Genomic DNA, 27,891 nt, shown 5'->3' with positions numbered 1-27,891 from the left:
TTTCTTTTTTTTTTCCTTTGCTTTTCTTTGCTTTTTTTCCATTATACAAAGGACAGAGAACTCTATTCTTGGAATGATTTATATGTTATCTTCCCGGAAATCAGAGAATTTCTTTGTAAGTCCTTTATTCTCCAAATTTCCACACTAATCTCCATCCTCTTGGGATTTGGAAAGGAGAAAATTCTCCATCTCTTTGAAACATGAATTCAACAATAATTAGGACTACAGTGACCTTTATTCGTGGCAAAAGAAACTTTAAGGATATAAAACTGTAGTGTGTTTTGTTCAGTTTCTAGATTTTTAAAAATTCAATATTAGTTTGAAATTTCTTTGACTTTGCAAATTCTGTCTTTTACTACTTTCATAATTATATTTTATTAGAAAATTAATCAACTATTTTAAATATTGCCAGAAAATTAAAGAATTAGAGCACATCCTCATAGTGAACTCTGATGAATCATATTATTTACTATTGTTATAGTGCAGGGTTTCTCAAAAGAAGCACTATTGGCATTTTAGGCAGGAAAAATTTCCTTTGTTTGGGATTGTTCTGAGCACTGCATTAGTTTATGACCCCTGATCCCAAACCACTCAATGCCTGTAGAACCCCACAGTGATTGTGATAAGTTAAAATGTCTGCACACATTTATGGACATTCTTGGAAGTGATGGTATTGCCCCCATTTGAGATGCATTGGTATAGGGCAAAGCTGGTAAAAAAAAAGTCTCTTCTCCCCTCTAAATCGCTCCCAACTAGTAATGGGAGTATCTAGGGGACATCTCACTTGTATTCATGAAATAGTGCTCTCAACTTCCATCTAGCAATAGCTAATTTCCTTCTCACTGCTTTAACTTTCTGCAATAATGTCCAGTTTATCACTGCTGGTGCTTTTTCCTGCTACATCTCTTTCTAGATCTAGATTGTGTTTTGGTTTCTTAGGGCTCCTGTAAAAAAGGACAACCAAGTGGGTGGCTTAAAACAACAGAAATTTATTGTTACCATTCTGGAGGCTGGAAGTATGAAATCCAGGTGTCAGCCAGGCAATGCTCCCTCTGAAACCTAGAAGAGAAGATTTCCTTGTCTCTTCTGAGTTTCTAGAGGATATGGGTAATCTCTGCTGTTTCTTGGCTTGTGGCAGCTTACCTCCAATGTCTGTCAACATGTACACATGGACTTCTCTTCCGTGTCCATGTCTCATCTCCCCTTCTTATAAGGATGCCGGTCATATATAATTAAGGGCTCACCCCACTACAGTATGACCTCACCTTAATTTAATTCCATTGAAATGGCACTATTTCCAAAAAAAGTCACATTCAGAGGTACTGGGGGTTAGGACTTCAACATTTCTTTGGATGGGGACACAATTTGTCCTGTAACTGATTAGTACAACTTGCTGCTCAGAAGGTACATGTTTCCTCCTAATTCCTATAGTTAGTATTAAGTGAGATGAGTGGCATGCTATGCTTAGTTTCATAGTGCTGTCGTACTTACAATGTCTCACAGGGATTTTGGTAAATGCGTTACTTCCTACAAGCATCTCAGTTCCTACAGATTCTGGATTCCACAGAGCAGAGACCTCTGAGGCGCAATATCTAGGCACTCAAATATTTGCGACTTAGAATTAAATTGAATTCAACCGTTAAACCTCTTGAACTGAGCATCCTACTGGACCTCTGGGTACATTGAAAAGTGCCCCCAATCCAAATGTAGCCCTATTTAAATTCTCAAGCTGAGATCCCACTATAATTTTAGCTTTTTAAACTTGGTTGACATCTCAACCATATTTTCATCTCGCACTTCCAATTGCTTATATTCTTCTATTGTCTCAAGCTTAACATGTCCAGAACAAAAGGATTATCTTTCCCCTCAAACCTGCTAGAAAGTCTTTCCATCTTCTCAATTTGTGGGGAAAAGGCGAGGAACCAGTAATACAATCATTCTTTATATATCCCAGGTAAGAACATTTGAAGTTATTCAAGGTAATCTTTGACTCTTCCCTTTCTTATTTCATACTTCGATATGAATTATTAGATATTAATAATTTCTTCTTAATGACTTAGTCTGTCACTATTTAATTGATTCCTTTATAAATATATGTTTTTAATTTGCTAAATTATGCTCTATTCATGTTGCCATTACACTTTTTTTTCAGGCTTTCCCTGCCTTAAAACTAGATCAATCACTTATCTTGCAGATCAGTTTCTCTGTGATTCATTCTGCCCTCCACTTAACCTGTCCAAATGAATTTTCCATCATATGTTTTCCAAATATACCTTCTGTCCCTATTTGGCCAACCATTCCTTAATGTTGCTCATTTTACAAATATTTATTTAATGTCTTTTCTGTATTTTACCTTACTCTGCCTTCTCTTTTTCTTCTTCTGCTTCTGCTTCTTCTCATTATTATTACTATTACTCACTTTTAAAATCCTACCTATTATATAATATGAAAATTTTCCTGATTACTTCAGTCCACACTGTTCTCTCCTTTTTCTGGACTTTATTCCACAATAGCTTATAGTCAAAACTGAGAAGTTTGAAATTTGTTTATCAATTATTTCCACAAAATTATAAATCCTTAGAAGATTGAAATAATATTTTACTCTATTTATATATTTTCTACAGTATCTATAATATGGCTGGGTACATAATAATTGCTTATAAATAAATATTTATTCACTAATGTTTTTGGAAAGCTTAGATTCTCCCAAGAAAGACGTGTTTTTTTAAAAAATGACCTAGTTAGGATAGAACATTTAAGATCTCCATTCATTGATCTTGGCTGGCTTCCTATAAGCTGTGATGTTTCATGATTTTTAAACAAAAGGATATCTCATTAATTAATTTTTTTAGAATGTATGTTACTGAGTTAATTCATTCCTTAATCTCTCCGCACTCCTTTAAATGATATAGCACTTATTTATGTAGACTCAGTCCATGTTACAAAAAATAATAATGATGATGAAAGAAAATAAACCCACATAAAAAGTTTATCAAATTGCTTTTGTGGAATCACATAAACTACTTATAAAATGTATGAAATATCAAAAGGCCAAGAATAGCCAAGAAGAGAAAAGAAGAGTCAATACACTCTTAAAAAATCAGTGTATATACAAAAGCGGAAAGAATTTGCCCACCAGATTTCCAAGATTATTTGAAATTTCAGTAGTTTGATAGTGTGTTACTGGTGCAGGGATAGACTACTGAAATTAAAATGGAAATCTCAGAGACAGAGCATCATGTATATTAAAGTTCAATAGAAGTCAGAACTGAAGTCAGAAGTCAGAATTTTAGAGTAATGAGAAAGCAATGGGCAAGTTAATAAACAATGCCTAGATGATTGATTTTTGTATGGACCCACATCATAAACAAATAATAAATTCCCAATGGATTAAGTTTGCATAAAAGTTTTAAACTTTCTAAAGAAATTTCAGGAGACTAACTTTGCAACCTTGTGGTACAAAGGATTTCTTAAGACAAAAAAAAGAATGAAAGAGAGAGAGAGAGGGAAAGAGAGAGAGAGAATCCATAAAAGAAAAGACAGATAAATACCACTCTACTAAAATTAAGAACTTATGTATATTTGAAGATAGCATAAAGAAATGTGAAAAGACAAGCCACAAACCAGAAGACTGTACGCCAACATATATTAATTGGAACAAAAGATTGCTATTTTGTATACATAAAGAACTCCAATGCATGAAAATATACTCAACATCATTAGTCATTAAGGAAATTAAAACCACAATGAGATACTACTTCATAGCCACAAGGATGGTTACTATCAAAAGAACAGAAAATAATACGTGTTGGAGAGGATGTGGAAAAACTGAAACTACTGTAGCATTGTTGGCAGAGATGTAAAATGGTGCAGCAACTGTAGAAAGTGATATGGTGTTTCCTCAAAGAGTTAAATATAGATTTACCATTTGACCCAGCAATCCCATTTCTGTGGTGCTATGGAACTGTATGTATACCAGAAAATCATGTTCTTAAAGCTAATCCATTCCTGTGGGTGTAAATCTAATCTAACTAGGAACTTTTGATGAGTTTACTTTATTAAGGTGTGGTCCAGGGTGGGTTTTAATCCTCTTGCTAGAGTCCTTTATAAATGGGATGGATGCAGAGAGAGAGAGAAAGCCATGGAAACAAGAAGCTGAAAACAAGGAAACCTGAAAGAGAAGGGAGAGATCAGCAGACACCACCATGTGCACCATGTGGCAGAGAAATCAAGGATCACTGCAGCCAGTCTTCAGGAAGAAAGCATCTCCTTGATGATGCCTTGATTTGGACATTTTTCTCAGCTAATAAATTTCCATTGTTAAAGCCAACCCATTTCATGGTTTCTGCTTTGAGCAGCCTAAAAAACTAAAACAACCAAAAAGAGCAACAACAGGATTGCAAACAGATACTTGTACACCAGTGTTTATAGCAGTATTATTCACAATAGCCAAAAGCTGGAAACAACCCAAACAACCATCAACAAATGAATGGATAAACAAATTGTGGTGCATACACACAATGGAATAATTTTTGGCCATAAGAAAAAATGAAGTCTAGACACGCTGCAACATGGAAGAATCTTGAAAACATTATGCACAATGAAACAGCAAGGCATAAAAGGGCAAAATTGTATGATGTCACTTATAATCGATGACTAGAAATTAGCAAATTTTCAAAGATAGGAAGCAGATTAGAGGTTATGGGGGCATTGGGGAAGGGGGAAAGGAGTGTTTGTAAAAATAAAAAAAGAAGAATTTACTCTGAGAAATGAGGGGGTGAAGCCATATGATTTATGAGAAGATATATATATATACATGTATGTATATATGTATATCCTATATCCATTTATTCATTCATCCAACTAACATCAGTAGGACGCCCATAAAGAGTAAGACTCTATATTAGGTACTGGGGTTAAGAGATAAACAAGACATGATTCATGGTTTCATGGAGCCCGCAAAATTCCACAAACACACAAGCCAAATACTAAAGAAAAAACAAAGAATTCCAGTAAAAATGACAAGCAAATCAATAGAAAAATAGGCAGAAAACATGAGTACAGACTTCAGAGAAGAGGAAAAACCAATGAGTAGTAAACATATAAAAATACGTCCAACTTTGGCAAATGCTGAAATACCACTGTTCCAATTTGCTAATGCTGCTGCTATGCAAAATACCAGAAATCGATTGGCTTTTATAAAGGGCATTTATTAAGTTACAAATTTACAGTTCTAAGGCCATAAAAGTGTCCAAATGACATGACTCCCGGGGATGAATCTGGATCCGGCATCGTGGGATTGAGAACATCTTCTTGACCAAAAGGGGGATGTGAAATGAAACAAAATAAAGCTTCTGTGGCTGAGAGATTTCAAATGGAGTTGAGAGGTCACTCTGGTGGGCATTCTTATGCACTATATAGATAACACTTTTTAGGTTTTAGTGTATTGGTATAGCTAGAAGTAAATACCTGAAACTACCAAACTCCTACCCAGTAGCCTTGACTGTTGAAGATGATTGTATAACAATGTAGATTACAAGGGGTGACAGTGTGATTGTGACAACCTTGTGGCTTGCACTCCCTTTATCCAGTGTGTGGATGGATGAGTAGATAAATGGGGACAAAAACTAAATGAAAAATAGGGTGGGATGGGGGTATGATTTGGGTGTTCTTTTTTATTTTTATCTTTTATTCTTATTCTGACTCTTTCTGGTATAAGGAAAATGTTCAAAAATAGATTGGGGTGATGAATGCACAACTATATGATGAATAGTTGATTGTACACCATGGATGATTGTATGGTATGTGAATATATCTCAATAAAACTGAATCTTTTTAAAAGAAGTGTCCAAACTAAGGCATCAACAAGAGAATACCTTCACTGAAGACTGGCCTATGGTGTCCTGTAAATCTCTAGTAGCTGGGAAGGCATGTGGCTGGCATCTGCTGATACCTGGCCTCAGAGTTCTGGTTTCAAATGGCTTTCTCCAAAATGTCTCTGGGCTAGCATCCCCAAATGTCGCCAAGCATCTCTAAGCATCAGCTCCCAAGTGTCTCTCCAAAAGTCTCTCTCAGTTGCTCTTGGGGCATTTTGTCCTTTCTTAGTCTCTCAGAGCAAGCTCTGGGCTAGTATCTCAAAGCCTCAGCAAACATCTCTCCAAAAGTCTCTTTCAGCTGCTCTGACCTCCTTCTGTTTGCGGGATCTTTTATAGGACTCCATTCATTTAAATAAGACCCACCCTGAATGAGCAGGGTCCATAGCTCCATGGAAATAATTCAATCAAGGTCTCACCCACATTGATTGAGTCACTTCTCCATGAAAACACTCAATCAAAAGATTAATGTTGGCCCTCACAAGATTTCATTAAAGAATATGGCTTTTGGGGGGACATAATATATCCAAACTGGCACAACCACTTTACACCCATAAGATTGGCAAAATTTCTAAAGTCTGATAGATCAACATGTTAGTGAGGATGAGGAACAACAGGAAATTTTATATACTAATAATGAGAGGGTAAATCTGTCCGACTCCCTTAGAGACCAACTTGGCATTATCAGCAAAGTTGAATACACCCTCCTAATACTCAGGAATTCCATTCGTAGATATTTACCTTTGAATAGAGAAACTCTCATATATGTGCGAGAGGACACAGGTTACAAACATATTCATCTCAGCACTGTTTTTAATAATAAAAAACTGGAAACAACCCAAAGGACCACTGACAGGAGACTGGCTAACTACATAGTGGTATATTCATATAATGTAATACTTAATATACATCAGTGAAAATGAATGGACCATGGCTTTGTGCATCAACTTGAGTGAATCTCTTAAACATCATGCTGATGAAAAAGTGATAAAAGAATACATAGATAGTCTGTATATTTTCTTGGGGTAGAATAGGAACATGTTGGAAGTAATATAGTTATCCTAGGATATTTGTTTTTTCTTATTCCTTTGTTTTGGTTTTGTTTGAAATGGTTATTTATTGTCTGTTTTTTAAATTTTTTGATAGAGTTAATTAAAAAAAAAGAATACATAGATTGCAGTTCTATTCATATAAAATTCAAACACATGAAAAAACCCAGCAACATATTATTTAGGGATACATACATTTTTCAAAGCACTACAAAGAAAAATAAAGGAACGATAAATCCATCAGTCAAGATAATGTTTACCTACCATTAAGTAAAATAAAATGGCCACCTACACTGGGTGTTGCTGGGAGAGACTCCTTTCCGAGAAAATGATTTTCTGGAAGAGAAAAGCAATTGAACTGCCGGGACTTTATGAGAAAATAGAACAATGGAATACACTCTACAAAATTGCAGATAAGCAACACTGGTGATAAACCAGTTTGGGTCTAGTAGTGGTAGCTTGTTAGAATGGACAAGCATACCATTCTAATTAATGCATATCTGCTCTCCATTTTGTAAGAGCCCCCCCCCCATGTAAAATGGAAACTTGACATCTGCCATTCAGAACATTTCCTTAGTTGCTTCCATGTTTGCCCTCCCTTTTCTCCTCCTCAGTGGAACTCCTTTCCATGTGTGGTTTGGATGCTAACCAATTCATGAATCAAAAACTGCTCAAACTCCCATAATTAATATCTTTTTCACAATAGGAAGAAAGGAGTGGAGTAAGGTGAAAAGGTTGGTGATGTTAGGGTGCATATAGGGGGCATCAAAAATATGTTAGAGCTTTCATTTGTAAGCTGAGTGGTGGGTACAAGCATGTTTGTTTTATTTTTTTCTATAAATTTATACCATACTTATTAGTTTATATATTCTTTAAATACATATGAAATAATTCAAAATGATTTTTTATTGTTACCATATGTGATGGATGTTTAGCTAAATGACTGTGCTTCTGGTTTGTATCCAGATTCTAAAGTGAATTTGTTTGCCTAAATTGTACAGTTAAGTACCAACAATGGTCACTGTGCTGGTTTAGATGCAGTATGTCCCCCAAAACTCCATGTTCTTTGATGCAATCTTGTGGGGGCAGATGTGTTAGTGTTGATTAGTTTGGAATTCTTTGATTGAGTGTTTCCGTGGAGATGTGACTCAATCAACTATGAGTGAAACGTCTGATTGGATAATTTCCATGGAGGTGTTACCTGCCCATTCAGGGTGGGTGTTAATTGGATCACTGGAGTCGCACAAAGGAGTTCACAGACAGAGGGAACTCAGAGAAACCGAGAGTGATATTTTGAAGAGGAGCTGCAGCTAAGAGAGGACAAAATGCCCCAAGAGCAACATTTTGGAGAACGTTATTTTGAAACGCGACCCGGGAGAAAGCGGATGCCAGCCACGTGCCTTCTGAGCTAACAGAGGTTTTCTGGACACTATTGGCCAGTCTTCTGTGAAGGTACCCTATGGTTGACACCTTACCTTGGACACTTTTATGGTCTTAGGACTGTAACTTTGTAACCAAATAACTCCCCTTTGTAAAAGCCAATCCATTGCTGGTATTTTGCATTCTGGAAGCATTAGCAATCCAGAACAGTCACTTTAAGCACAATGTCTGCTTTGCATACATGGCACCAATGACTGTTTGTAAAGAGAATTCACTCTTTACTACATAGAGAATTTATATCTAAACTCTATAGAGCAGGAGAATCGATGGAAACATGCAGAAAGACAGGGAGAATAGTTTTGCTGAAATTGAGGACTAGAATGACTTATATTTGTTCTGTACATGAATAAATTGGGAGATTTCCACTTTACTTTGTATTGAGTGGTAATAGTCCACATGACTACAATTTTAAAATAACATTTGAAAATATCATCTCCCTACCCCCTCTTTTTTTACAACTCTCCCCACACTGTCTTTAGGAACATATGGTAGTTCCAAGAAAAAGCCAAGTGAATATCTGAAATATTAATGCACCAAGCTGCAATCATCACAAGAATAAAGAAAACTGGGAATCCAGCAATCTCCTAACACAACTACTGTTGCCTGCCAATTCTTATATCAAATAAAAATCATCACTTGGGGAAGGATGGTTGCATGGTGACTAGGCAGAGAGATGGCAGGTGTGAGTCAAAACACTCTGGGATGCTAGCTCAAATCACTCTACATTACTCACTGCTGGAGAGATTGGGAATCAGAAAGCAACTCGCCCATTGGATTAGGAGTAAAAAGCTGAAAACCCAGATAGACAGAAATATAAAAAGTAAAGGAAACAATCTAGGTTTTAAGTGTTGTGTTGTAAATTTCTAAACTAAATTCTTTTGATGTGCCCTTTGATCTCTCTCTGTCCTTATCTGATTTACACCTCTGTGACCTCTCTGGAAGCACAAGGAGGTATCTGTTTCTCCACTTTACAGCCCCTGTCTGAGCTAGGACCACCTGTTACACAGGTTACCTGGCTGCATTCCTGCAGGGCAGTGTTCCAAGACCAGAGATAAGATTTTAACCACCTCCTTGCCTGGTGGTTCACTGCTTTAAGCCTACAGTTCCTGAAAGTGACCAAATCTATTTTTTATGTGTTAGACACATGATAGTGGGAGGAAGTGGTGGGAAAAAAAATTCCACCACTCTCTTATTTGCATAACTGCTTTACATATTTCCCTCATAAAGGAGGATATTAGCTTTAATGAATATGAACGTAATTACAGAAATGGGCCCTAGGTGGAGCCTCAGTACTGGTAGGGACAAGTGGAAGAGCCAACTGAAAGTAAAATAAATCAAAGTCTGCCAAAAATTCCAGGAGGAATCATAGCATATTATAGAATGAACTGCTTGTCATTATTCCAACTGAAAGTAAAATTATATGTTATACGTGTTAAGAATAATTCTAATAAGACCAAGTTCTGTAACAAAGAATGAAAGGACATTAAAGCAAGTATTCTGGTCTCCAACAGGGTTTCTACAAGGCACTGGTGAGAGGGAATTATCCCTAAACTGTTAGCATACTTTTCTGAACATCTCTCTTTCCTCCTTACAGGCAACTACCATAATTTATTTACTCTAGCACATAATAAAAACATCTCACATTGTCAGAGAAATAATCAGCTTTTTTTAAAAAAATGATTTATCTTTATTAGATTATAAAAACAGAAACCTTAAGAAGTCAAAATTACTTTTTTTCTTTTGTTTTCTTTTCTTTTTTTTTTTTGATATTTGTCACCATTGACAAAGAATCTAGACAGACTTCTTAGATTGTGAAACTTTATTTTCTTGTAAGGGATTTATGTAGCACATAGAAAGACCTATTTGTATTTGTTGTCACAGGTAAAAAAAAAATCAGTGATGGAAAAGTAAGATTTGGAAAACTTTGATGGTTCTGCTCAAACAATAGCAAACAAGTGGTGGACACTGAAAAAAATTGAGAACACTTATCTATAATGCTGGGATGCTTAACCTGGGGAGGATGGTCCTTTGGGTCTGTGGTTAGAATTCAGGATATCTATACTGATGCTCTTTTTGTTTAAAATTTTGGTATTTTGTTCATGATGGATTTTTTTGCATTAATTTTGATTTTTTTTAAATTTTGCATTAAAATATTATTTTTCTTGTTTACTGAGTTTTTTGGTGGCTTCTTCAATTTTGCTCCTAAACTGATTGCTTTATCTTTGCCTCACCCTAGTGCCTGCCCTGATCAATAAACTATTATTGCCACTAACCTCTACTTGAAATTTAGCATTTTCTTTAACTGTTAATGTACTCAACAAACCATAATGTTATAAGGTAGTATCTGTGATTTTGCTGGCAACAGAATTACAGATATTTTCGTATATTATAGTTGTTGCAAATATCTCCAAATATCATTTACATACATCACCATTTTCAACTTATGGTAGTTATTATACCTGCAATAAAACTTATTATTTAATATTTTATACTATTATATCACAAATTTACTTTTAAAATTATTTACAACTGTATTTCAATACATTTCTTTTGAAATTCTATGCAATTTATTTTATTCATTTAAATACATTATTCTGAAAAGGTGTCCAAAGCTTTACCAGTCTGCCAGAGGGATCCACATTACAAAAAAGGTTAAACACCCTGTGTAGGGTAGCTACCTAGCTAACTAATCTCTAGTTTACTTCTGAGTGGGGGCCATTCATTAATTCAGGCAACCTAAAATACATGCATACATATATACATATGTACATACACACACTTATACACATGTAATTTCACATACACATAAGGTATGTGTGTATGCAAATAAATAACAAGTTTTTAAAATCAATTTGTGCCTGAAATAAATCAAATTAGTTTGCATATATAGGCATACCCTAACTCAATGGTATAAGAACACTTATAGAGGAGTTGATAAAAGTACAATTCCTGGGTTCTTCCTGACTGGAAATATTTTGGGGCAGGAATCAAACTTTTATGTGGCTTCTCCTGAGATTCCGATTCAAATGGCTGTTTTCCTAAATGTTCCTCAAAGCCTAATGCTTAAGATTACTACAGAAGTTGCCCAAAATAATTTTCAGTGAGACTTCCAAATCATTAGAAAAAATATTTTTAATTCTTTTGTGTTTAGTAATGCTTTCCTTTCTTTCTTCCTTTCTCCCTCCCTCCCTTCCTTCCTTTCTTTATTTCAGGGAAACTGACTATGTTCTTATCAGATGTATCAGATAATTGAAAGAGCGAATATTCTTACAAAATGCATATATGTACCCAATACGCAACTTAATGAATGAAACGTTACAAATAAAATTTAAACCCTGTCAGTAACCATGCAATCATATGCCAGTTCCCTCCCCTTCAAGAAGTTATTAATATTCAGAACTTGCTGCTTATCATTCATATATATATATGTTTATAATTATACTGATATGTATGTATTTTTTTTTTTCAGGACACAGCTACTATTCATGAGTGGTAGATGCAGGAGAGGTAGCTGGCTCCAGCACGAACACGGAGGCGGCAGCTCATGCCATGGTGCTGTGGGCATCTCACAGCTAGGCCAGGCCCCCGTCCTAGGGGGTGGCACAAGCTCACTACAACAGGAGCAGCCAAGGAGCCTGCTGGGGAAAAGATGGCCACAGCTCCCAGGACCCTGGGCAAGAAGTGGCAGCCGAACTTGGCCCAGGGGTCTGGGCGGAGGGGGACTGGGGCCTTGGCATCCTCAGGGGGAGTCGGGGATCACGTCTGCGGAGTAGAGACAGTGGTGGTGGCCGCGGGGTCCTGGCACCTCGGAGAAGAGCAGAGGAGTGGTCCATGTCTGGCTGCCCCTGCACAAGCCTGGCTCGCACCCAATGATGCCATACCAGCTGCCTGAGCCTAGGCTGCCTGACATGCTGGTGCTCTCACCCTGGCTGTGCTCCCAAGAGCAGCCCTTACCCTCACAGTGCTCAGGCCAGTGCAAGAAGTAGGAACCGGAGTCGAAGACCTGTCCATTGAGGAAGCGGCTGGTGGTCAGGTCCTGCGTGGACGGGTGCACCCGGAAGAAGCCCACCAGCAGCGTGGTGGGCAGCAGCTCCCACACCTGTTCTCCAGATCATTCACCAGGTCCGCCTGGTCAGAGACGTTGTAGAAGACCTTATATGCGAAGTTTCTAAATTTACATACTTGATGAGGAGTGTGTCTTCTGCAATTTGCTATTTTCTCAACATTGTGAAATTTATCAATAGCCATACAAGTAGAGCTCTATTTATTCTTTTCTTATCTTTCTATTTTGGAATAATTTTAGACATACAGAAAAGTTGCAAAGATAATACAGAGAAGTCCCATACACCCTTTTCCCATGGTGTCCCAATGTTAACATCCCACACAACCATGGTACAAACTAAGAAGTAATATTGGTGGGTTACAGTTAACTAAACTACAGGCTTTATTCAGATTTCACTCAATATCCTTTTTCCTGCTAATATCCTTTTTCTATTCCAGGATCCAAGCCAGGATACCATATTGCATTCAGTATTCATTCAGTTTTCTACAGTATGACTACACTAAAATGTATTTCCTCATTCTTATGTTGATAGACATATAGGTTGTTCCCAGTTTTTCATTAGTACGCCTGATGACAGCCTCATGAACACATATGTAAACACATGTTCTTCAAAGTCATTGAACCAATATACATTCTCACAAATATATGAAAGAAGTTGTGTCCTGCACCCTGAGATTCTGGTGTTGGTCTGGGATATGACCTGGCCATCAGGATTTAAAAAAAAAACTTCGTAAGTGATTTCAATATGCTGGGAATGTTGAGAACCACAGGTCCCAAGTTCACCTTAAGTTGCAAAATTTTGCAAAATTGATCTGCAAAATAAAAAATAATGGGTAAGTGCTTGTTGTGCTATTAAAAGGCAAAGTAATATTTGTTGAATTTAGACAAACTATGATCAGGAAAAATGTGTAATTGCGTTTCTTTCATTGACAAGGGAAACCAGAAGCACTGTCTTTGGTTCTTTAACTTGAGCCAAGCAAGCAAATGTGGAAGCAAACATTACTATTACTCTTAATCTTATGTTCTGTCACACTTGATAGGCTGTCTTAATTATCTGATTTTACATTGGAATGAAAAATTATTAAGGCTTGAAATCTCTAATGGTCAATGGCTTCAACCAGTGACTGCCCCGGCTTCTTGGTATCATCAGAATGCATTTTTGCCACTTTCCTGGGTATGATACAGCAACCATTTTTGTTTTAATTTTCATTTCCTTTATTAGTAGTGAGACTGAGCATTTTCCATGCTTCCTATTTTGTAAATTGCTTGTTCATATCCACTGCTATTTGATTTTTGTATTGATTTGTAGAAGTTATATATAAATATAGAATGGGGCTGAGAGGTGATGTGGACAGTGGGCTGAAGATGAAGGCCAGAGGACTTGGATCTCAGCTAAAGGACAGGATTCCAGTTACTGAATTTTCAACAAGTGGCCCCTTTGCAAGTCAGGATCTTCTTCGGAAAGGATTTCCTTGTGTGAAAAATGAACTTTTGCCCAGTCATCCTCTTGAATTATTAGAAAAGAATTTCCAGCTCAACCAAGATAAAATTAATTTTTCCACACTGAGAAACATCCAGGGTCTGTTTGCTCCACTCAAATTGCAGATGGAATTCAAGGCAGTGCAGCAGGCTCAGCAGTTTCCATTTCTTCCGAGCTCAAACTTTTCACTGGATATTTTGATGGGTAATGATGAGACTTATTGGATTTGAAGATATCAATGATTTGAAGATATTAATGATCCATCACAAAGTGAACTAATAGGAGACCCACACTTGATGGTTGAATATAAACTAGGTTTACTGTAGTACAGTTGTACTATTAATGGAAATAGTGACTGTATCTTGCTTACAGTTGTCTTTCTACTATAATTTGATGTATACAACATTGAAAGTACTGACACATGAGAATTTTTCACTAAATAGTATCAGTGATTGTTTGAAATTATTTGGTTCTTTGGTTTATGGCCCTGTGACAATTGAAAACACTAAAGGAAGATGATTTTAAAGCTAGTTTTATATTAAAACAGTGGCCTTCTAAGTCTTTAAAAAATCATTGCTAATGAATATGATAAATCTGCTTGCAGGTTCCAAATAAACCCCTTTTTTAGATATTCCATATATTTAGTTTTGAATAATCATTATCAGTATTTGAATGTGCAGCCTTCATAGTGGCATCTTTTAGAATAAATATTTGTAATTGATTTCACTGGCAACTTCAAATTAAGAACAAAAAATGGTGTTTATACTTTATCCTGTTTCAGTATCAGCCATTAATACTCATAAGAATATTTGCTTTATTGATACATCCTTTGTTTCTTTCTAGTTGAAAACTGTAAGTTCAGAGTTTTTGATTTTGGTCTTGTCTTTAAAGTGAAAAGATTAAAGTAACTGGCAGAAATATATTAACCTGAGGTTCTTCATAGACTTGATATATATTAATATATATTTAATATGTTACTAAGTAATACTGTTAAAGAAAAGTAAGTCTCATCTTTCCTTGTTCTTGTTTTATATATCACAAGATGTTTAAATTAAAAAAATTACAACCTTCATACATACACTCACACAATAATTTCTTTAAAAATTTTCACCATGCTTGTTCTTTCTTATAAGGTATTCTTTATGAACCTATTACACAAAAATTAAAGATTTTTAGAATATTAAAATATACAGACACACACACACAAAATACACACATATTTTGTGCACTAAATCTTTGTTGGCAGCATGCATTGCAAATGTCTTCTCTAGTTGGTGGTTAAACATTGTCTTTAGATGAACAAAAGTTTTATATTTTAATGCAGTCTAATTGATTCATAGTCTTTTCCTGAAAGGTTTGAATTTCTATTTCCTTTTGATAAAATCTTTCCCAACCTTGAAATCATACAAAATATTCTTCTGTATTTTATTTTAAAAGTTTGAAAGTTTTGCTTTGTCATTTTGGTTTTGCTCCACTTGATATAGATTTTTGTGTATAGTGTGAGATAGGAATTCAATTTCACTTCCCTCCTATGGATCCCCGTTGTCCCAGCAGCATTTACTGATTGATTTATCTTTCCCCACTCATCATCATCATTAAATAACAACTTTCCATATGTGCTTGAATCTGTTTCTGAACTCTTTATTCTTTCCATCTGTCTTTTTCTTTTGCTAATACCACACCACCTTAATTATAATATGTTTATAATGCTTTAATGTGTGGAAGAGCCCCTATCTTATAATTTCCAAGAGTGATTTAGCTGTTATTTGCCCTTTACTCTTCCATTACACATTTTAGGATCAGCTTGTTAACAACCCCCCCAACACACACACACACACACACACACACACACACACACATACACGCACAGAAAGAGACAAGAAAGGAGAGGAAAGAGGAGGGTATGAGAGAAGAGGGGAGGAGAGGAAAAACTTTGTTGGCATATTGATTGGAATTGTGTTAAATTTGAAGGTAAATTGTTCTGAGTCTTCATATCCACTCAAGGTGGTATATTATTAGATCTCCTTTAAATTATATCAATGAAGAGTTATAATTTTCTTCATAAACTCTGTACAACTATTGATAAATTAATTTTCGGCACCTTATTTATTTTTGTTTTTGTTCTAAATGTTACCTTTAAAAATAACATTGCCTACTTGTCATTGCAGTATAGGAATACAATTAATGCAACTAATTTTTGTACTTTAAAACTCCCCAATTCATTTTTTCTAACAGTATTCTAGTTTTTCTAGTGTTTTCTTTGTAGAAAACTGTTATTTGCAAATAACACTGCTTTTGTTCTCCTTTCCCAGTTCTTGTATGTTTTATCCAAATATTTCATTTTAAATTCTCTGTTAGGTACAAGATTTTATATATGTCTGCTTAGGTTATATATTGCTGTGTAACAACTATCCATGTACTATCACTGCCATGTACTCTACTGGTCTAAGCAGTCAGGGGAAGGCAAAAGAGTCCCCTTCTCTATAGGGAGAATGTCAGAGAACTGCAGGCATCTTTAATCAACTACATGTTTATTAGATACAGTTTTTTATTGTGTTGTTAGTTAAAATCTTTGAGGATCTTCTTAATTTTCATCTGACTTATCTATCAATTTCTGAGCGTTGTATTAAAATTTTCCATATTGTACGGCAATTTTGTTAACATCTTCCTGTGATTTTTGTCAAGGTTTTTCCTTAGGTGAGCTAAGAAAAAGGTTTATATTCATTCAGAATTTTTTAAAAAGTTTTTCCTGTGAATTTTACTTTCTCATGTCATGTAATGAGCCTATTTATTCCCGCTAATTATGGTTTACCAAGTACAAACCAGATTTATGCTAGCTGTCCTAGAAAATAATTAACAGTTTTCTCTCACTCTCAGATATGTCCTATGGATAAGAAATTATGTGGTTACTCTAAAAATTATGGCTTTTTGGTTAAAATTATCTTTTTCAGATATTACTATAGATATAGCATCTTTCTTCTGTTATATGTTTTCCATCCTCTAATTTTTACTGTTCCTTCACCCTTTGTTTCAGAAAATTCTCAGCTGGATTTTTGTTTAATATTTTCTTCTATTGCTTCTGAAAAATATCTGTCATTAATTGATGAGTCTGATCCATTTACATTCATTGAGATTACTGCTGTCTTTGGATGTGTTTTCACCATCTTCTTTAGTGCTCGCTGTCCTGCATTTGCTCTGCTTCCTTGTTGTTTCTTTTGGATATATCAAGAATTTATAAGTTCCTTTTGTCCAAAGGAAGTTATAAATTGTAGTTCTGTTCTTTTAGGATTTACCCTTTTTTTTTTTTTAACATTGCTATATAACTAACAAAGCGAAAATTAATTATTATGACAGTCTAAAACCTAAACAATACAAGGATATTAGAATATCGTAACTCAAAACCCATCCCATCATACATGTTATTTTTGTCCAGCATTGTGATTATATATTTTTAGAAAAACTTCCCATATTAGTCATTTAAAATAGTCTTGTTTCATGCAATCAGTTTTTGTCTAGGCATAACTATATTTTAATGCTTTCTTTGAACACCACTCCTTTTTGCCTCTCACTGTGTTCCCCTGAAGTCTATTTCCTTCTTCCTGCAGTTTATTTTTTAGAAGCACTTCAGTGAGAATAATTGCTGGCCATAAGAGCTCTTTGATTTTGTTCATTTGAAAATGTCTGCATTTCCCCATTAATCTCATTCAGTAATTGAGCCAGCTGTACAAGCATAGGCTAGCAGTCATTTCCTTTTAGCACTCAAGTTGTTTTATGTTCTTCTGTGTTCTCTTATTGCTCTTGGAAAGTCAGCTCTTGGTCTAATCAATATTTTACTTTCACTGCATGTTTTTAAGATCTTTTATTTTTCTATGTTTGGCAGATATATATATGTTAGTATATATATGCATACTATAAATTTCCATTTTTTTGTTGAATCAACTTTATTAAGGTATAATTTACATACAGTAAAATGTACCCCTTTTAAGTGAACATGATAAGTTTTGAAAAATGTGTACATCTATGAAACTACCATCACAATTAAGACACAGACAATTTTTATAACCTCCAAAAAGTTTCTTTGTGACCTTTCTCAAGCTTTCCTCACCCAAACTTTGCTTGTTCTTTCTGTTACTGTAGATATTTCTTCCCTAGAATTTCCTATAAAAGAACTCACACAGTGTGCATTCTCTTGTTTCTGGCTTCTATGGCTCAGTATGATGTTTTTGAGAATCATCAATGTTGCTGTATATATTAGAATATATATTCCCTTGAGTTGTATCATTTTGATTTATACATTTAAGAATTTGATCTGTTTTAGAGTTAATTTTTACATATGGCATAAAGTAAGAGTGGAGGTTCTTTATTCTTTATTTTTAAAATCTTTTTCTTTTCTTTCTTTTTTTTTTTTTAACAATTTGCTGTCAGTTGTCTAGCATCATTTGTTGAAAAAACTATCCTGTCCCTGTAAATTGTCTTGGAATTAACTGAGCATTTATGTGTAAGTCTTTTTCTGGACTTTATATTTTGTTCTGTTGATTTGGAAGCTTATCCTTTTGTTAATATCACACTGTCTTGTTCATTGTGGTTTTATAATAAGTTTTGGCATTAGGTAGTATAGTCCTCTAACTCTTTTTTTTTCCTTCCCCAAATTCATCTGGCTCTTTTATGTCTTTTATATTTGAATATAAATATTAGAATCAATTTGTCAGTCTCTACAAAAAAAAAAAAAAAAAAAAGCCTGCTGCGATTTTGATTGTTATTGCTTAATCCTAAAGACCTATTGGAAAGAGTTGATATCTTAACAGTATTGAGTTTTGTGATCCATAAACATGATCCTGCTCTCCATTTATTTAGGTCTTTAATTTCTCTCTTCAATGTTTTGTAGGCTTTAGTGTACATCTTACACATCTTTTGTTCGATAGATCCCTAAGTATTTTATATTTTCTGATCCAAATGTAGATGCTATTGAATGTTTAATTTTAATTAAACATAGGTAGTATATAAAAATATAATCAATTTTCCTATATAAAGCTTGTATCCTGTGACCTTGCTAAATATTTTTTGGTTCTTATAGCCTTTTTGTATATTCCTTGGTATTTTTTATGTAGTTGTTCAAGTTGTCTGTAAATAAAGATAGCTTCATTTTTTTCTCTTCTGGTCTATGTGCCTTGTACTTCTTTTTATTCCCTTTATTGCACTGGCCATTTTCCTGTTGTTCCTAGTTTGCTGAGATTTTTTTTTAAAATCATAACTGGATGCTGAATTTTTTCAAACATTTTCTCTGCATCTATCAGTTGGTCATAATAGCTATGTACTTTTCAAATGTTGAATCAACTTTGCATTCTTGAGATAAACTCCCCTTATTCATGATATATTATCCTCTTTACATATTGCTGGATTTGATTTGCTGATATTTTGTTAAGGATTTTTGCATCTGTGTTCATAAGGGGTATAGTCTGTATTTTTATTTTCTAGTAAAATCTTTGTTGATTTTGGCTTCCAGCTAACCCTGGACTTATAAAGTGAGTTGGGAAATTATGCTCTCATTTTCTGTTTTCTGGAAGAATTTATGTAAAATTAGTATTATTTCCTCCTTAAATGTGTGGTGGAATTCATCAGTGAAGCCATCTGGCCCTGGAGATTTCAGGGGTAGGGGGTAGGGTAGAGGTGGGGGGTGGGTTTTGAACTACAAATTCAATTTCTTTAATAGATATAGGGCTATTCAATTATTTGTCTTCAATAGTTTGATAGTTTGCAACTTTCACATAATTTATTCATTTCATGTCATTAAATTTATTGGCATGAAGTTTTCAAAGTATTCCTTTGCTATCCTTTTAAAGTCTGTAAGATTGTAACCAAGAATTTAGGAGTAAGGGGATGATTATGATTAGTGAATCATTATATATTCCTTTTTACTTTCTGATATATTAGAGGGAAATATCTGACATCTCTGAAATGAAATCCAGCTGCCTTGATCTCTGATAATGATCAAATACCCTTTATCTTGTGCCCTTGTGATTGTAAAAAACTTGTGACTGACCCTCATTTGTACCCCTTTTATTCAGTGTTTCAACTTTTAGAGTTTTATAATCACCAAAGACAGGCCCTTGAGTCAGCATAGAACTAACCCACCCTAATTCCAAAGCTGTCTTGATAAATGAAGCTGTATCTAGCCAAAATGGGCCTGCCTGACATGTACGGTAGATTAAACTTTAACCCATAAGTGACTATAACTCTTTATAATACTAAAAATCACACCGGTCATCATATTAAGGCTGCCATTTTCTTATATTTCTGTGACTAAGCCTGTAATCAATCTGCACATGCTCAATAATTAGTTCACCTCTAATCACATCATCTAGAGTCATTGTGCTCATTATCCTAAAACCTGCCCATCTTTTGATACTATAAAACTATCAGAATTACTGCAGTTCAGAGAGACAGATTTTTAGGATGATAGGCCACCTGATCTCCTGCTTTGCACCTAGCAATAAACTCTTTCTCTCTTTGAAACCTGGTGTGTCAGGAATCGGTCACTTGAGTGCATCAGGCAGAGAACCCACTGCTTCTGATTGGTATTAAGATCTGTAGTGCTGTCCCTCTCACAGTCATGAAATTGTTTGTTTGAGTATTATTTTTTAATCTTGATTAGTCTGGTTAAATATTTAACAATTTTACAAAATCTTATCAAAGAACCATCTTTTGATTTTATAGATTTTTGTCTGGTGTTTCCCTCTTTTCTATTTCGTTGCTTTCTGTACTTACCTATATTATCTCCTTCCTTCTGCTTGCATTGGATTTAATTTGTTCTTCTCCAGTTTTTTAAGAGGGAAGCTTGGGTTGTTGGCTTGAGAACTTTCTATTTTTCCAATTTAGTAATTTAATGGCATACATTTCCTTCTAAGCACAACTTCAGCTCTGTTCCACAAATTTTGACATACTGGGTTTTCATTTTAGTTCAATTTCAAAATATTTTTCTACTTTCTCTGTGATTTCTTCTTTGATCCATGGATTATTTAGAATTATATTGATAAATTTAAAAATATTTTGGAAGTTTTGTCAGATATTTTTTGTTCTATTTGTAGTTTAATCCATTGTGACCAGCAAATATATTTTGATTATTTTGATCATTTTAATTTTTTTGACATTTATTTTGTGACTCAGAATATGATCCATTTAAAAAAAAATATTATATGTGTACTTGAGAAGAATAAGTATTATTCTATTATTGGATGGAGTGTCCAATTGGCTTGTAGTACTGTTCAGGTCTTTTATATCCTTACTGATTTTCTATTGACTTGTGCTATCAATTGCTGAGAGATAAGTTCTAAAATCTCTAACTAATTGAAGACTTTTCTCTTTTAGTTCTATCAGTTTCTAAAAATATATTTTGAAGTTCTATTTTTAGGTGTATACATATTTAAAATTATTATGTCTTCTTGATTAATTGACCCCTTTATTATTATATAATGTTCTTCTTCAACCTTGGTAGTGTTCCTTATTCTGAGATCTACTTTTATATTAAAATACTCCATCTTTCATTGATTAGAATTTGCATATTATATATTTTAAAAATCATTTTACTTTTAACCTATTTATGTCTTTATAATTAATGTGAGGTGGTTTTTAGACAACAAATAGTGGGATATTGCTTTTTTATCTAATCTGACAATTTTGGCTTTAATTGGGTGTTTAGACCATTTACATTTAATATAATATTGACACATTTGGGGTCAAATCTATCATCTTGCTAGTTGTTTTCTATTTACCTCAACTGTACCTAGTTCTTTTATTCCTCTTTTCCTTTCCTCTTTTGAATTGAGTATGACTATGATACCATTTTATCAGCACTTTCAACTTCTGTTTTACCTCTTTTTAATTTTTTAGTGGTTGCCCTAAAATTTACAGTACATATCTTTGACTGATCACAGCCTACCTTCAAATAAAATTATACCACTTTACCTATAGTTAAGAACCTTACAAGAATATGCTTCCATTTCTTCCTTCTCGTCTTTTCTGTTATCATTTTCAAACTTCTACACTTGCTATAAACTCCATGATTCATTGTTAGTATTTTTGCTTTAGACAGACAACGATCTTTTTTTTTAATAAATTTTATTTTGAAATAAATTCAAACTTACAGGAACAGTTGCAAAAACAGTACAAACCCCATACATAGAACTCCAGCATACCCCAACCCCCCTCCCCCAACACCCCAATCTTAACATCCTGTCACACCACCATTTCTTTCTTTCCCTCCCTCTCTCCCTCCCTCCATCCCTCCCTATCATCCATCATCTATTGCTATGTCCTCTGAACATAATGACAGCAAGCTGCACACATCTTTGAACAAACAATATAATTGACATATACCTTTCCCATGGACAAGAACATTCTTTTATGCAATCCCATTAAGCACAGCTAAGAAGTTCAAGAAATTCAACATTGATACAAAGCTTGCATTCTATATTTCCTTTTTTTTTTTTTTTCCTTGTGTCCCATCTATGTCCCTTTGAGCCTCCTCTCCTCCATCCTCTGATCCCATCCAGGATCATCTTTGGCATTTAATTGTCATCTATTTAGACTGTCTTTTTTTTTTTTTTCAATTGTGGAAACATACATACAGCATAAATCTTCCCATTCCACCCCCTCCCTAGCATTCCATTAGTGGGATTAATCACATTTAGAATTGCAATGCTATCACCTTCCCACCATCCATTTCTAGAAGTTTCCCTTCATCCCAAACAGAAACTCTACACTCATTTCTTAACTCCCTATTGCCCCTTCCCCCACTTCTCGGAACCCCTACTCTACTTTTCATCTCTATGGTCATATTCTCTGATACTTTCTTTGTGTTTACCGTGGCGGCTTAAATTTAACATCTTAAATCTATAACAATCTTGTTTTTCTTTGATACCAACTTAACTTCAACATGAAACATAAACTATGTTCCTATAATCCCTCATTCCCCCACCTTTATGTAGTTCTTGTCAAAAATTACATATTTTATATTGAGTCCACAACCACTGATTTATCATTACAGCTTATGTATTTTAGATCCTGTAGGAAGTAAATAGTGGAGTTACAAATAAAAAATACAGTAGTATTGGTATTTATATTTACCATGCGATCTTTACTGGAAATCTTTATTTCTTCATGTAGTTTCAATCAATTGTTTAGTGTCCCTTCCCTTCAGCCTGCTTAACTCCCTTTAGCATTTCTTATAGCACTGATCTACTGGTGGTGAAGTCCCTCAGCTTTTGATTATCTGGGAATGTTTTCATCTCCCCCTCATTTTTACCCTCCAGGTATTTGTGAATTCTCCAAGTCTCTGATGGTTATTGACTTCTATTTGTATTCCATTGTGGTCAGAGAATGTGCTTTGAATAAATTATTTTTTTTTTTTTAATTTATTGAAGCATGTTTTTATGTCCCACCATTCGGTCCATTCTGGAGAAAGATCCATGATCACTAGAGAAGAATGTGTGTCCCGGTGACCTGGGATGTAATATTCTATATGTGTCTGTTAAAATTCTCTATCTCTCTCTCTCCTTTCTTTGTTTCTCTGTCAGTAGGGCTCCGTTTAGTATCTGAAGTAGGGCAGGTCTTTTATTAGCAAACTCTCTCAGCATTTGTTTGTCTGTGAAAAATTTAAGCTTTCCCTCAAATTGGAAAGAGAGTTTTGCTGGATAAAGTATTCTTGGTTGGAAATTTTCCTCTCTCAGAATTTTAAATATGTCATGCCACTGCCTTCTCGCCTCCATGGTGGCTGCTGAGTAGTCACTACTTAGTCTTATGTTATTTCCTTTGTATGTGGTGAATTGCTTTTCTCTTGCTGCTTTCAGAACTTGCTCTTTCTCTTCAGTATTTGACAGTCTGATCAGAATATGTCTTGGAGTGGGTTTATTGGATTTATTCTATTTGGAGTTTGCTGGGCATTTATGCTTTGTGTATTTATGTTGTGTAGAATGTTTGGGAAGTTTTCCCCAACAATTTCTTTGAATACTGTTTCTAGACCTTTACCCTTCTCTTCCCCTCCTGTGACACCAATGGGTCTTAAATTTGGATGTTTTATTTTATCTATCATATCCCTGAGATCCATTTCAATTTTTTCAATTTTTTTCCCCATTCTTTCTTTTGTTCTTTCATTTTCTGTTCTGTGGTCCTCAAGGAGGCTGAGTTGCTGTTCAGCTTCCCCTAATCTTGTATTATGAGTATCCAAAGTCTTTTTAATTTGGCCTGCAGTTTCTTTTACTTCCATAAGATCTTCTCTTTTTTTATTTACTCTTGCAATTTCTTCTTTGTGCTCTTCTAGGGTCTTCTTTTTGTCCTTTATAACCTGTGCCATGCTCTCATTGCCTGTCTGTAGTTCTTTGATTAATTGTGCTAAGTACTGTGTGTCTTCTGATCTTTTGATTTGGGTGTTTGGGTTTGGATTCTCCATATCATCCGGTTTTATCATATGCTTTAAGATTTTCTGTTGTTTTTGGCCTCTTGACATTTGCTTTACTTGATCTCTAATTTGTCAGAACTGCAGCTTGGTGGCGTACACTTTCTCTAACTAACCAGCAAATGGCATCCGTGAGTCACCAATTCCCCTCAAGTCAGTTCTCCCCAACTTTGTCTTTGTGGAATGTGGAGATCTGCTTCTTGTGGGGTTCAATCATGCACTAAATTTGGGTGTGTTGTTGGCGCTGTCTGCCCTGAATGTGAGGTGTGTGTCTGGGTGGTTAGGGAGGAAGGGCAGCTTTAATAATCAAACTTTCCAGGTGTTCCCGGAGATTTAAGGCTGTTGCAGGAGCCTAAGCCTTCAATTCAGTCTTGCCACCAATTGTCTCTGCCGCTGACCCACAATTCCTCGGTATTGGTGTAGGGTCCCTGGGATTTCCTAGAGGTTCCCCCTACCCAGCTGTGCTCTTCCAGGACCTCTGCTGAGGGAGGGCTGTGACACATCACAAGTGCAAGCCGGCCCTCCAGGGAAGCCCTGGGTCACCAGGCTGTGCAGGGGCAGCCCGCTTCAAAGGTGGTTGAATGGGACATGTTAATTTCCCCCTTTTCACACAGCTCCACCCTCACAGCTCTGGGACAATCAGCGGTGGGTGCATTAAAGGCCACTGTCCACGGCTGATATTGTGGCATGTGTGCGGTGCTATGGGAAAAACTCCCTGTCACACTGGGTTTCTTGGCACAGCTCTGGGCTGTGGGTCCAGCCCCGGGCAGGAGTGTCCCCAGCCCGCCGGGGAGATGGCTGCAAGGGATACAGTTTTTTTCTCCTTTTGTCTCCCCTCTGCTCCCCTGGTCTTGAGACAATCAGCAGTGGGTGTGAGAAGGGGTATCCTCCACTCTAGAACTGAGGCATTAGCCCAGCCCATTCCCGTTGTATCTGCAGCTGCTCCTGGGCTTTTTTTTTTTTTAAAGAACTAATCTGTCTCCAAACGCCGGCCCATGGTTTCCCCACCCCACAGCGCGACTGAGGGACTTTCAGCTGGCTCACTCACTCATTTCAGAATGCAGGATACTGGTTTCACCAAATGCACATTCCCTGTGGATTTAGCAGACCTTGTCTGGCTGGTGCTATGCTGGAACTGGTGTTCTGGATCACTTTCTGGCTTTTACTAGGATTTTTCATGGAGGTGTTTTTTTGCCCTGTCTCACCTAGCCACCATCTTAGGTTCTCTCACAATTATCTTTTAATGTGATTTGTCCACAACGGTTTTTAATTTTCATGGTTATAATATGCATATCTAGAAATGCTGCCTGGTTCTTTTTTAGTTCACTGTGGCCTTGTTCTTATTCATCTTTTTCAATTCCATTTTCATTTCTTTATTTGAAATCAATTTCTTAGTAGTGTATGTCCTACAGTTTCATTATATGAATATCTTGAGGGTTTCTTACAGCTTATTTTCTGTTTCTAGTTTCTTTATTCTGCTTTAAATTTCTGAAGTTATATTTAGTGTGGCTTTTTCAATGGGAATTTTGTGGGTCTGACTTGAGGGTATATGCCTCAAGGGATGTTTTGCATTTCCTAACTTCAGCCATCGCAGGGATGGTCATCTTTTATACTAATTTTGATCTTGGGATTTCTAGTACCTCTCAAGTAACATAAATTAGACCCCACTGATGGCAGGCCAATTATATAAGGACTTTGGAGAACCCCCTTTTCCCACTGAGAACCAATTCAGAAAAAGCATTCTTCCATTCCTTCTCCCTTTGTTTGAGGGTAGATTTTTTGTAGTCTAACTTCTTACAGAGATTTCAGCAATTTAATAATCCTTACCTTACGAAAAACTTCAAAACCTTGTCTCCTTGTCTCTCTTGTACTCCTGTGTGGTTTTTAAAACTCCTGTGTGGCTTTTAAAGCTTAAGCTCTTTGGTTACTAGTTCACAAATGCTCCACGGCTGCATCAGTACTCTCTTATAGCACTAGTTTCAATGTCTTCTTTTTTCTAGAGATTATCTTTATTTTCCTTTGACATTAGGTATCAGTAAAAATAAGATTATTATCTTTTATCCTGTATTTCTAGATGTTATGTACCTGGAGGTTTTTCAAACTGTTTTAACCACCATATTGTTGACTTCAGGACTTTGTAATTCATTTTTATTGTATAGTAAAGGGTGGGGTTGTGTGATTGTTTCAATTGGATGCTACAGATCGGGAGCACCTTTGTGTGTCACCATATTCTGGTCTTTGACTTTTACACTTATAGAACATTGTTTTAGTCCATTTATAAAGGAGATCAGACTCTGAGGAATTTATTCATGTAAACTAAATTCATAATAAAATTCTTTGTAAACCACAGTGATGATTTGCTCATTTACATTGAGAAAAATCCCTGTCAAGTGCCTTAAAATATTCATCTTTGGTCAGTGTTCAGTGCAGAAACATAAACCACTTTAGGTATTTTAAACAGAAAAGAATTTTTAGATGGCAGTTTTGTTGAAATATAATTCATTTAACAAATTCACCCACTTAAAGTGTTCAATTCTGTGATTTTTAGTATATTCACAGAGTTGCGCAACTATTACCACTATCTAATTTCAGAATAATTTTCATCAAAGAAACCCATATCCATTAGCAGTTACACTCTATTCTTCTTCCTCGGAAGTCCCTGCAACCACTAATCTACTTTCTGTTTCTATGGATTTGTCCTCTGAACATTTCAGATAAATTCATTTCATATAAATGGAATTTTTAAAATGTGGTCTTTTGAAACTTGCTTTTTGCACTTAGCATGTTGTTTTTCAAGTCTCATCCATGTTGTGACATATATCAGTACTTCATTCCTTCTTATGGCTGACTAATATTCCAATGTGTATGGAAATAACACATTTTGCTTATCAATTCATCAATTGATGGACACTTGGTTCTTTCCACTTTTTCACTACTGTGAAAATGCTGCTGTGAACATTCAGGCATATGTTTCTATATGGACATACATTTTCAATTCTGGGGTATATACATAGGATTGGAATTGCTGGAACACATAGTAACTTTATGTTTGACATTTTGAGAAACTTCCAGAGTGGCTACACCATTTTATAATCCCACTAGCAATGTCTGAAGGTTATAATTTCTCCATATCCTCATCAACACTTGTTATTGTCTTAAAATTTTTAGCCATCCTAGTGGGCATGAAGTGATATTTCATTGCAGTTTTGGTATGCATTTTCTTGATGAGAAAGGGATTTAATACCCAAAAATAATGGGTTGGTTAAAAATTGTTGGCGTGCTGAAGGAGAAGATTCTAGACTGTTTCCTGGAATGACTCCCAGAACATATTCAGAACTGACAATTAGGGGAGTTATTCCTTTTTTGGTAGGAGCCATGCTTGAAATGCCTGAAGCGAGAAGTTGTCTCCTTAGCTGCCTCACAATATTGAGGAAGCTAGGGAATGGTCAGTGAGACATCACTACAGAAAAACCTCATTCATTTCAGCCTCTAAATCTTACAGGAATGCATCTCATTTGATTTAATCCTAATTTGTA

The 27,891-nt window shown here is 35.4% G+C and overlaps 2 pseudogenes; one reads left to right on the top strand and one right to left on the bottom strand.

Annotated features, from left to right (window-relative positions):
* Nucleotides 1-12,055: 12,055 nt before the first annotated feature.
* LOC119540613 lies at nucleotides 12,056-12,610 on the bottom strand (annotated as a pseudogene).
* Nucleotides 12,611-13,656: 1,046 nt separating this feature from the next.
* Nucleotides 13,657-14,231, top strand: LOC119540284 (annotated as a pseudogene).
* The last annotated feature ends 13,660 nt before the right edge of the window (nucleotides 14,232-27,891 follow it).

The sequence above is a fragment of the Choloepus didactylus genome, chromosome 7 (assembly GCF_015220235.1).
Source record: "Choloepus didactylus isolate mChoDid1 chromosome 7, mChoDid1.pri, whole genome shotgun sequence".
Taxonomy (NCBI): Eukaryota; Metazoa; Chordata; class Mammalia; order Pilosa; family Megalonychidae; genus Choloepus; species Choloepus didactylus.
This window is presented reverse-complemented; position numbering and strand designations above follow the sequence as displayed.